Source organism: Cryptotermes secundus, unplaced genomic scaffold (genome assembly GCF_002891405.2).
Source record: "Cryptotermes secundus unplaced genomic scaffold, Csec_1.0 scaffold5, whole genome shotgun sequence".
Classification (NCBI taxonomy): domain Eukaryota; kingdom Metazoa; phylum Arthropoda; class Insecta; order Blattodea; family Kalotermitidae; genus Cryptotermes; species Cryptotermes secundus.
The window spans coordinates 299,721-310,919 of NW_019724742.1; positions in this window are offsets into that span (position 1 = coordinate 299,721).

The window sequence follows — 11,199 nt, forward strand, 5'->3', positions numbered from 1 at the left end:
TATCTGTCTCGTATTTGGAAAGCCCGTGTCTTTGTGCCAAGGCCGATTGTCCTTGTGTGTATGCCACGATCGGCAGGAGGTGGCCTCAGTTTACAGCAGTCCGCTTGTGAAACCAATTCCTCTTCCATTCTTGTGTGATTTTCAACTTCAAATCGTTACAACAGTATTATGTAGAGTGCCATGTGTAGACTGTGCAACACAAAACTCCAACCACGCCTCCACGTGGTACAACGTCTTTTCACAAACGATACTCTTAGGTATCGAGTCACGGTCGTATGGGCCTAACCATTATGTCAAATGGAGAAAATCTCGTTACTTTATACCGCAGCGCTGAGTCATGACGTAACATCTGATGTCTGAGAAATGCCAACAGAACACCGAGTTATAACCGTGTGAGTAGGAGTCCTGCAGGTAGCCTATGGTGCATGGGATAGCCGAGACATGTAGCACCTATGAGTGAGAGGAAAAATTCATATAAAATTTTAAGGAAGAGCCGGGTTAGTGCAGTCGGTATAGCGACTGGCTACTGGCTGGAGGACCGAGAGGTGAGAGTTCGAGTCCCGGTGGGTTCAAGAATTTTCACTTCTCCATGTCGTCGAGACCGGCCCTGGGGTTCACCCAACTTCCTACACAATGGATACCTGGGACTCTTTCACCGGGGGTAAAGCGGCTGGGGCATGAAGCTAACCACTCACCTCCAACTAGTGGCGATGTCAAGAAAATGTGGATCTATACATTCACTCACCCATACACCTTCATGACGTAGTGATCAGTTACTTAAGTACAGGACATCCTTACCTCTTTACCTTAAGGAAGAGATTGCTTATGCGATAGACGTAAATGGAAGAACACTATCTAAATTAACAGTAAGAAATTGAGTTTGAAGAACATGGCCCTCATGTAAATTTGGTGAAAACCTTTCGGGTTCCATAAAACGCGATGAATCTCTTGACTAGCGACTGCTAGCCCCACAAAAATGAACTTGTGATTGGAGTTAATTCTGCATAACCAGAGCAACTGACAAGAATCAATAAATAAATCGTAAATTTGCAGCAAGTCTGTGTTACGTGCTATTATAGGAACAAATCACCTACTCTCAGACAGATGTCAAGGCCAGGTCTCCGCTATACAATTTCTTCCAACAAAGCGTGGGGGGTGAGCACTGAATACTTAACTACGGCCCACTCTGTGTGTCCTAAGTGTCTGCAGCTTAGTGACCGACTCATTTCTGTTGCCCAGCTGATTGCATATGGCTGAGACATGTAGACTATGAAATGTAGTACTTTCTCTTTTGTAGTGTGGAGACTGTGGTACCAGGAAGATGTTTGTAATGGATAGATTGAAGCAGAAAATACGTTACACAACAACCTTTCTATTTTACGACTAATTCTTTTAAGGGGGTTTGTAGAATGCTTTGCACTCGCTGTGCCACTATTCAGTATGTTCTCAAGGGTGACAATCTCATATTTACAATTTCGTGGTCTATATAAGGTCGATCACAATGGCCTCGCGGTCTAAGGCGTGAGCTGTATTCGCTCGTTGGAAAGCTGGGATCGTGGGTTCGAATCCCACTCAAAGAATGGCTGTATGTCTGTGTTTTTTCTGTATTTGTGTAGGTAGCGGCCTTGCGCCGGGCTGGTTCCCCGCCCGCGGTGGTCCTACCGACTGTCCTAGGATTAAGAAACTGAAGTGAAACAAAGCGTTTCAGGGATGCCCTATGCTCCAAATTGGAGGTCTGTGTAGGCCTACATTCATGTTTAGCCCCAACATTTTTCAGATTTTATACCGAATATCAGGCATATGCTCTCAAACATGCTTAAATATGCCTGCACAAATTCATATATCTAATTACGCATCATAAATTTATACAGATGCAAATTTTTAATAAAATATGTTAAAAATAATAATATATAAGGTATATTTATATTCTATACTCAAAGGAATTATGTAGAAAGGTCAAACAAAATATTTTTTTATTATGAAAATTCTTTGCAAGTTTCCATCATGAGGGTTTTGTGACATGGCGGTCCATAGAATTNGTAGTTCTCAAACACAGGGTGTCCCTCAATAAAAGGTTAAAAGTAAAGTAAAGTAAATGTATGTCTGTAATAGTTTGTGGAGGCCCATAGGGTTGTGAGATGTTGAGGTTCCCACATTTTCTAGACAATCGGCTCATAGATGGCGGTGAAGTTGTCAGCCTTACGCGCCGGCCGCCCTTTACCCCCAAGAATATTCCTGATACTAATTTCTGTTAGAGGCTGAGTAGACCCCATTGCCATAGTGCGGCTGGAAGGATTAGGTAAATTGAAAAAATTCACCTCATCGGGTTTCGATCCCGCGACCTTCCGGCTTGTAGCATAGTGCCTCAATCAACCCAGCTACAGTAGGAAGAAGATTTTATTATGTATGCATAATCAAGTCAAAACAAAATGTTGAGACCGTAGTGTTAGTCTTACCGATGGTAGTGATGAGATGACCTCAGGTGGCATGATGCACATACCAAATCTCGTAACGATCGGTTCAGGTGCTCGTGTAATATCAGAGCTATTGTGTGAACAGTTTGAGAGGCTATGGTGTTGGTATTACTCATGAGAGGGATTTATGGTGCACGCCACTGAAATTTCCTCAGGTGGCATGATTAACACATACCAAGTTTCATGAAAATTGGTACAGGCGCTCAAGCGCCTCTGAATCTGAGAGCCCTGCAAAGCTGGTATTACTGATGGGCTGGATTTATGATATATGCCGTTGATATGGCTTCTTCATGAAGATTGGTACAGATGTTCAAGCAACATTAAGGGGTTGCCTCAGCAACTGAAAACTTTATAAAGTTGGTATAACTGGTTGAACGGATTTATGAAGTTCGCCATTGAAATAGATTCAAATGACAGTACGAAGTTCCATTATGATCGATTCAGGGATTAAAGTAAAATTACTGTTATTACTGCAACAATTTTAGGTGCTGTAATATTGGTATGATTGATCGAAGAGATTTATAAAGTACGCCTCTGAGATGATTTCATGTGCCATAAAATGCGTACCAAGTTTCAAGAAGATTGGAGCAGGCATTCAAGCATTATTAAGGTTTGGCCTCGTAAATATGTAGGGCTGTAATATTGGTATTACTGATGGGTAGAATTTATGAATTACGCTCTTGAATTGGGCTCGGGTACCTTGATGTACATACTTAGTTTCATAAAGATTGGTTCAGCCATTCAAAACTATTGGGTAGGGGGGATATACACACAGACAGCAAGGTGATGTAATAAGCCTACTTTTATTTTTTAAAACGTAGCATTAATTTCACGAACGTCCTTGGCAGAGAAAATTTAAAATTACTTTCTTCAAATTATCGTGTGCAGGAGAATGCAGTTATATTCGCAATGTTTTCCCCGCACGTACTTCTTCTTGAAGTTGAAGAAATGCACTCGTGCGAGGCCGAAGAAGTTATTACCGGGGGTAAAGAATATTTTAAAATGTTTTATTGCATAATAGGCATAAATACTCACACTACAGGGTACAGAGATACACCACACAACAATTGTAAAATGTACCTAAGTTCTTTGTCCAGTGCATATTTCGCCTCAAGAGAGCCATCACAGGCTTAAGGCCATCCTGCAACGCATCGCTTGTTCCTATGCAGTGCTGCATCCATCCATAAATTTGAAGTTCATTGCAAGAATTATGCAATCAGTGGTCAAAAGACAGCAATTACAATTGAAACAATATAAATATAGAAATGTGCTTAATAACTGAAAAATTATGTATTGAAATATGATAAACTAGAATTATTTAAATGTGACTATTGTTCCTGTGCTTAAAAGTTAAAGGTTCGCGAATGAATTGGTTTACATCCTCAAGTTTTTAACACTTTTCCAAACAGAGGACAGTGTGCTGGTGCGATTCTGATGTTCGTGTACTATTGATTGCAGATGGCAGCACCTCCAACGCGTCCATCTATTTTTGTAATTAGCTTCTTGTTGAATTATCCTGTTAGCAGCGTGGTGACAGTTTTAGAGAAACTATAAATGACAGTTGTGAGAAATATATCGAATTTATTGCAAGTAATTAGTTTATCGTTAAGTTACCTACAGTGCTGTGTGAACTGGATTACGAGTGGGTGAAGAACTGTTTAAGTGATGCTGCTGTGTATGTTGGCTGGGTGTGTCGAGAGCTGTATTGAAGATTCATTGTGTCTGTCAGTATTTTTGTTATTGCTAGTGAGGTGGGACTAAGTCCCTTGTACTGCGGCCACTTCTGGCCTATTGTACCAGCCCCAGATGATAGGTGAGGGTGATTGTGCAGCAATTGGTGGAATGAAGATTGGCAGGGGAAACCGAAGTACTCGGAGAAAACCTGCCCCAGCGCCACTTTGTTCACCACAAATCCCACTTGACCAGACCCGGGATCGAACCCGGGCCGCCGCGGTGGGAAACCAGCGACTAACCGCTTGAGCTATGGCGCGGCCTATCGGTATATATATTATTTAGTTTAATATTCTGTTTGCTGGCTTCATAAATGTACAGTTTTTACAGGAACTCGCATTATTCCTTTTGGGTGTGTGTGCTTGCGTGTGTGTGTGTGTATGTGTGTGAAGGAGAATGATTTTGAATGATTATTTCTGGGGCAGCTTTGACGTGATAGCGTCAGATGTCACTGCAGTTGAAGGGACCGGTTATTGTGCTCCCTGGTTTCGGGAGATATTTCAGTATGTTGGAGGTTTTGGGTGTTGTTTACATTACGTTTTGCTTGACCCTGAAACAAAATCGCAACAGTGCTCTTTCAACAATGGAGATGTAGCCTACTGCAGCAGTATTTATTAATTAGTGAGGACACTGAGGCATTACCTTAAGCCTGAGTATGGACGAATGATAATTTATTCTTTAAAGTTGAGTTTGAAGCGAATTTCTCTTCTCAAAGTAAAATATTTACCATAAATCTTGACATCTAATGCGCATGAGTGAGTCATGTTAAAACTCGTAGCTTCTGCTTCTCTTCAACATGTTGCTTGGTTCTACGAAAATTTGTTGTTCGTCTGTGAAAGGGACATTCGGACAAGAAATGGTTGCTGTTCTGTGAGAAAATGTCCATATTCTAAGCAGTAACTTCCTGAGCCAAATAACGTTGCAGTTGACCCATTTCTAAACCCACAGAATATATTGCTACCTCAACTTTAGGTCAAGCTTGTACTGACGAAAGATCTTGTGAATGGCGCTGCTTGAAATGGAGAAGGTTTTCAGTGTGTGATAGATGAACAGTGCAATGCGGTGTGAAGATACAGGAAAGAATCTTCAGCGGTCCTCAGACAAAGGAGATTTTAATTGACAGGAATTTTGACGAAGTCCTTGAAGCATTCAGATTGGTTGTTTACAACTTCATGAGCAGATGCAAAGCTCCCAACTACAGACAATTTGTTGAAGACTTACACGAGTGATGAAGCGCTGTGTGTAACTGAAAATACACTTCATTCTCATTGTCACTTCTTACCAGCAAAGCCTGGAGACTTCAGCGAAAATGATGAACATTTTCTTCAGGATATGTGAAATGGAGTGCAACTGTCCCGGCTGACCACTTCTGAAATCTTTAAAAGAAAGATCCAGATGCATTCAAGAGCAAATCAAATGAAAAAAAAAAGTTAACAAGTTAAATGTAAATATATATTTTCTATGTTACACTGTCTTATACTGAATACAATCGCTCAGTATTTGTCCATGTTCCCTTCCATATATTCAGTATTACCCTGAATAAAAGCGAAACTAAGGAACGTGTACTGTTGCATTTGTATAATAGCTGCGTAAGGTTATATAGAAAAGTGACGAAACCCTCAAACGTTAACGGTTGTGTTTACTTGTGTCTCGAAAACTCTGTGCGCTGAAGAATTCTTCATGCCAGATTTGGAATCAATGGCTCAATGTTTAAAGGACGCAGAATACATATAATTCAGGAACAAGCAAAAATTACAATTTATTGCCAGTCATATAAATTTCTCTTAATTATTTATTCATGAAGAGTAACTCGAAATTTGAAGAGCAGGGCAAGCAAGCATTTTCCCATGACAATCGGCTCACAGATGGCGGTAAGGTTGTCAGCCTTACGCGCCGGCCGCGCTTTACCCCCAGGAAGATTCCTGGTACTCAATTCTGTTAGAGGCTGAGTCGACCCCAGGACCATAGTGCGGCTGGAAAGATTAGGTAAATTAAAAAGCCACCTCATTGGAACTATAACCCGCTACCTTCCGGCTTGTAGCATAGTGCCTCAACCAACTGCGCTACCGCGTGACCCATGCATATAATATAAGTTATAATATCTGTATTAAATTAAAACTTGCAATCTTCCGGTACGGTTCTTTTATATCTTTTTCCCGGTGCATAAGTTTCAGGCTTGCCTTCTACATAGGCTTCAGGTCTTGTGTTTGTAGTACAGGACTCTGACTCCTCAGCATTCGACAGTGAATAATGTAACTTCGCGCCTCTCTGCAGTGTCCGCTTCAGGTGCTTCACAACTCTCACGGGTCTGCAGTACGTCGTACATGGGGTTTGTTCAGACAGTTGCCGGGATTCATCAAGAGTAGCTTTGTTTCAAGGCCTAGGTCTCACTTACATTATTCCCTTCAGCAGTAATGCATCAGTCCAGCTTTTCTTCAACTTCTGCAAGCGCCGTTCTAAAAATTTCTGTTGAGTGGCTCTTAGTTAATCTTTCGTATTCGTAATAATATTGTCGCGTGTTGCCCATGCAACGCGACAAACAAATTCACGCAGGTCTCGAATCTGGTCAATCTCCTCTACACTAGCAAATACAATTATCATCCTCTTATAAAGTCGTCAGACGTTTCTTACAAAACTGTTATAATTACTTCTTGCGCCGCTAATCTCGGTGAAGTCTTCTGTTCCCTCGGACCTACCTGAAAACTCGCTACTCTCCTGAGGCCAGCTACAAACTTCAAACTGTTCTCAGCAACTTCTAGAACTCAACTCGTCCAACTCCAAGTCACATTGCGACTGACGGTCAGTCAGTCAGTAAGTCTTGGTGTCGAGCCCCATCTGGAGCTCATGACCAGATATTTATTACTGTTTGGAATTTACGGTATTGATTTTGTGGGGCGCCCTCTCTGACCAGAGGACGGATCTGCCTTTTGTATATGCTGCTGGCCCTTGCCAGTGCAGTCTTTCTCGGGTCTGAGTCCCTTGGGACCATATTTTACTGTCTCAGATTTGAGACGTCCCTTTTCGTCGCCTCCTACGACTCGCAGGGTCACGGTGGAGGTATTCTACCCCGCCTTCACACGGGGATAAAGTCCAAGTCACATTGCGACTGACGGTCAGTCAGTCAGTAAGTCTTGGTGTCGAGCCCCATTTGGGGCTCATGACCAGATATTTATTACTGTTTGGCATTTACGGTCGTGTTTTTGTGGTGCGCCCTCTCTGACGAGACTTTTTGGTCTCTTCGAAGCTGCACTTTTATAACCTGGTCTCGAACGGAATAGAACGCACAATGTAGGAGCCTTTGGTCTCTGCCGCTGTCATGCAACGAACCCTTTGCTGTCCTTTCATCTCCGGGGAAACGCCTTTGTTGCTTAAGATATTCCTAGGCAACGGCCCACTGTAATTGCGTTTCCATGGATGATCCCTTCCGGATTCCCGCACGCGACAATATCTTCTTCTTTTAGAGTCATTTTTATTCTGAAGAACACAAGAGGGTGTGGAGCGGATAGGTCCGGCAAGGAAGGAGGTTCTGGGAGGAGAAGAATCGGGTATTTTTCAAGAACTGACGAACTAGCAATGCTTTATGAGCTCATGTATTGTCATGAAGGACGCTTCGTGTTCCTCTCCTTCTCCTCGTTAAGCAGCCTACACGCGACAGAACCTCCAGATAATAAACCTCGCGGATCACATGGCTCTGGACCTCTGGAGCTAAATCATCGTGAGCAGGGCCTTGACAACCGAAACAAGAATCAACATTGGTGTCATTTTCGAGAGCATTTGCCGTGCTTTGTTGTAGCAAAACGAATCAGGACCCTTCCACAGTGACGATTCTTTTTGTTTGTGATTGTGACGTTTTAAACACTCGTCATCCTCATGTTAGAGTAGATATTCGAAAATTTGAAGACATTAAATTCTTGATATCAGTTAAAAGCACTGAAAGAAATTTCGTTGAGACTGAATGCATCCCTTAAGCTGCCTTTAAAATTGCGTGCCATGAGTGAGTGAACATTCCAGTTTCTTCTGTAATTTCCCGTACGGTTAGATGATGATTTGCACGGATAATGCTTTTCACCTGCACAATCAAGGAATTGTGTCTCGAAGTTGAAAGTTATTTGCTTTGGAAATTATCATTGTACTCAAAATCTCTTTGCCGTAAGCTCCTAATTATCATTACATGGGTTTCCGCAGCTCTTCTACCAAGTTCTTGTCTCCTTCTTGAGCGACTTATCACAGCACGACAAAACCAAAGCCGCACAATTACGCAAGGAGTAACAAGACTACAGAACGTCACCCGAGCCGTAGGAATGAAATTGTGTATATATATATATATACACGATTGTGTGTGTGTGTGTGTGTGTGTGTGTTGGGGAGCCGGAATAGCGCAGTCGGTATACCGACTGGCTACGGGCTGGACGGCGGAGGGATCGGAGTTCGAGTCCCGACAGGGTCAAGAATTTTCTATTTTCCACGTCGTCCAGACGGACTGTGGGGTCCACCCAGCCTCCTAGCCAATGGGTATCGGGGGCTTTTTCCCCCGGGGGTAAAGTGACCGATGCGTGAAACTGACCACTCACCTCCAACTAGAGCCGAGGTCAAGAAAATATGGATCTATACATCCATTCCCCCATACGCCTTTATGGCTCAGTGCTTAACTAGTTAAGTACATGGACAACCTTACCCTATATATGTATGTTATAATCACAATTATCTGCCATTCCACAAGCATCCACATGAACATAACCGGTGGCGTTCTACGCGGGCATTGTGAGAAATTTGGTATCTAACCTCATATGCTTGAGAAGTGGTACCCGTCTGCAGTACACCGTTCAGTTCTCTCAGCGCAATCGGTTAGCGACTGGTTACGGGCTGAGTGACCAAGGGGTGGGAGTTCGAGTCCCGGTGGGGGCAAGAATTTTAACTTCTCAATGTCGTCCAGACCGGCTCTGGGGTCCACCCAACCTCCTACCCAATGGATACGTGGGGCTCTTTCCTGGGGAACAAAGCGGCCGGGACGTGAAGCTGACCACTCGCCTCTAACTAGTGCCGAGGTCAAAAAAATATGAAGCTATGCATTCACTCCCACATACGCCTTCATGGCGTAGTGCTTAGTTAAGCACAGGGACAACTTTTTACTTTCGCCATTTTGTAAACATCATTGACACGATGAAGTCAAGCATGACTCCGTAACCTGCATGCGAGATAAGAGGAGTGGAGCTTGATGGACTAGGCTTTGGATGGGAAGGTTAGTACTGATGTGGATGATAAGGAATGTGGGGACTGGATTGAACTGGCTCAGAACAGGACAAAGGGGCGGCTTTTTTCAACACTATAATCAGTTTTCGGCTTGCATAAAACGTAGGAAACTTCTTTTTTCGGGCTAACTGCATATCAGTTACTCAGGAAATACATGCTCAGTGGGTTTAATTAAACATTGCTGGACTTTCTATTGTATTACGGTCTCACTGCAGCCCCTTGCGCTCCGTGTTTCCCAGTGTCAGTGTGTGGGCGACATCGCCTGATTTCTCCCACGCATTTCCCCAACAAGGGGCGGCTTTTATTTGAGAGGTACGAGTATGATACGGGGGTGGAGAAACAGGAAGTTCAGGGGGTGGCTCTCGTCCCACGCACAGTGGACCCAAATTTAATTTCTACACAAATAGTCCCACTTTGGCACAGCATGGCAGCAACAATTACAACATGATGCAATTGAGCGTTTCGGTCGCCCCCCCCAACTTTGTGTTTGGTTTTGATTAACGTCATGCGCTTTTTGTTGTTTGCGAACCTACGCTTTTGTGACAGAGCTTCATTTCTTTGAGCCTACAGTCAATATTGCTCTGGTTGCCAACCTTTCCTCGCTTGAAGAACCTCATATGCTGAAACTCCCTTCCACATCCAACTACAGCCCACAGGTTCAATACCAGTAACTAAACCCTGTCCGTAAACATGACTGAACAAGTTACCTCGTTCAGAGGCCCCGCCATATCTCAAGCGATTAGTCGCTGGCTTCCCACCGCGGCGGCCCGGGTTCGATCCCGGGTCTAGTCAAGTAGGATTTGTGGTGGACAAAGTGGCGCTGGGGCAGGTTTTCTCCGAGTACTTCGGTTTCCCCTGCCAATCTTCATTCTACTAATTGCTCCACAGTCACCCTCACCTATCATCTGGGGCTGGTACAATAAGCCAGTACCGCAGTACAAGGGACTTAGTCTTACCCCACTAGAAATAAAAAAAGAAATACTTCGTTCACAAACTACCTCCCCAACACATAACAGTAGTATTTTCTTCCCATGTCCTTCTCATTGTCAGCCTTTCTAATGGCTGTTTCCTGCCCAACTTCCTTACTACTCGTAGTATGCGTTTATAAATCCATTGATCCTAGCTACGTGTTCAGCCCATATCAGACTCTTTGATTTTACTGTCCTAATATTGTTAAATGACCTGTGAAAGCATCATAAATTGTCCGCTTTGTTCAATCGCACTTAGATCCAGTGCTTTCGAGAGGACGTCCTTGCTACACAAGTCATTCATATTCCCCCAAAGTCTCGTACTTGCATATTGTGACATGTCAACGCATTGCCAGGCAACGCGCACGCAACAATAGGACGAATGTTTGTAGCTCGTTTCTAGGCAATATTTAGCGCGTCAATGGACTGGCGAGATAGTTATCACTGGACTTGTTTTCTGTGTGGTCTGCGCTACACAACAATAGAACTGTGTTTTCTGTGAGTGGTCCGTGCCTAGAGGATATGAGAGAATGTGGGAATAGGCATAAAAATTGAGAACAAATGTTACAGTAGCGGAACCAGTGTAGGATAGTAACGCACCACGTGCGCGCTCGTCATTTCGTCAGGGCGTCGTTTGCAGAGGCACTTTCAGCTGTATCGTTGGTTCAGGAAAGTTGCGATGAATCACCAACTGTGAATTATTTTAACGTGCCGGTACCGTCCTGGAAACGCGTATTGGGAGCGACATTCGAACCATTAATCTGTCTAATGCTAAC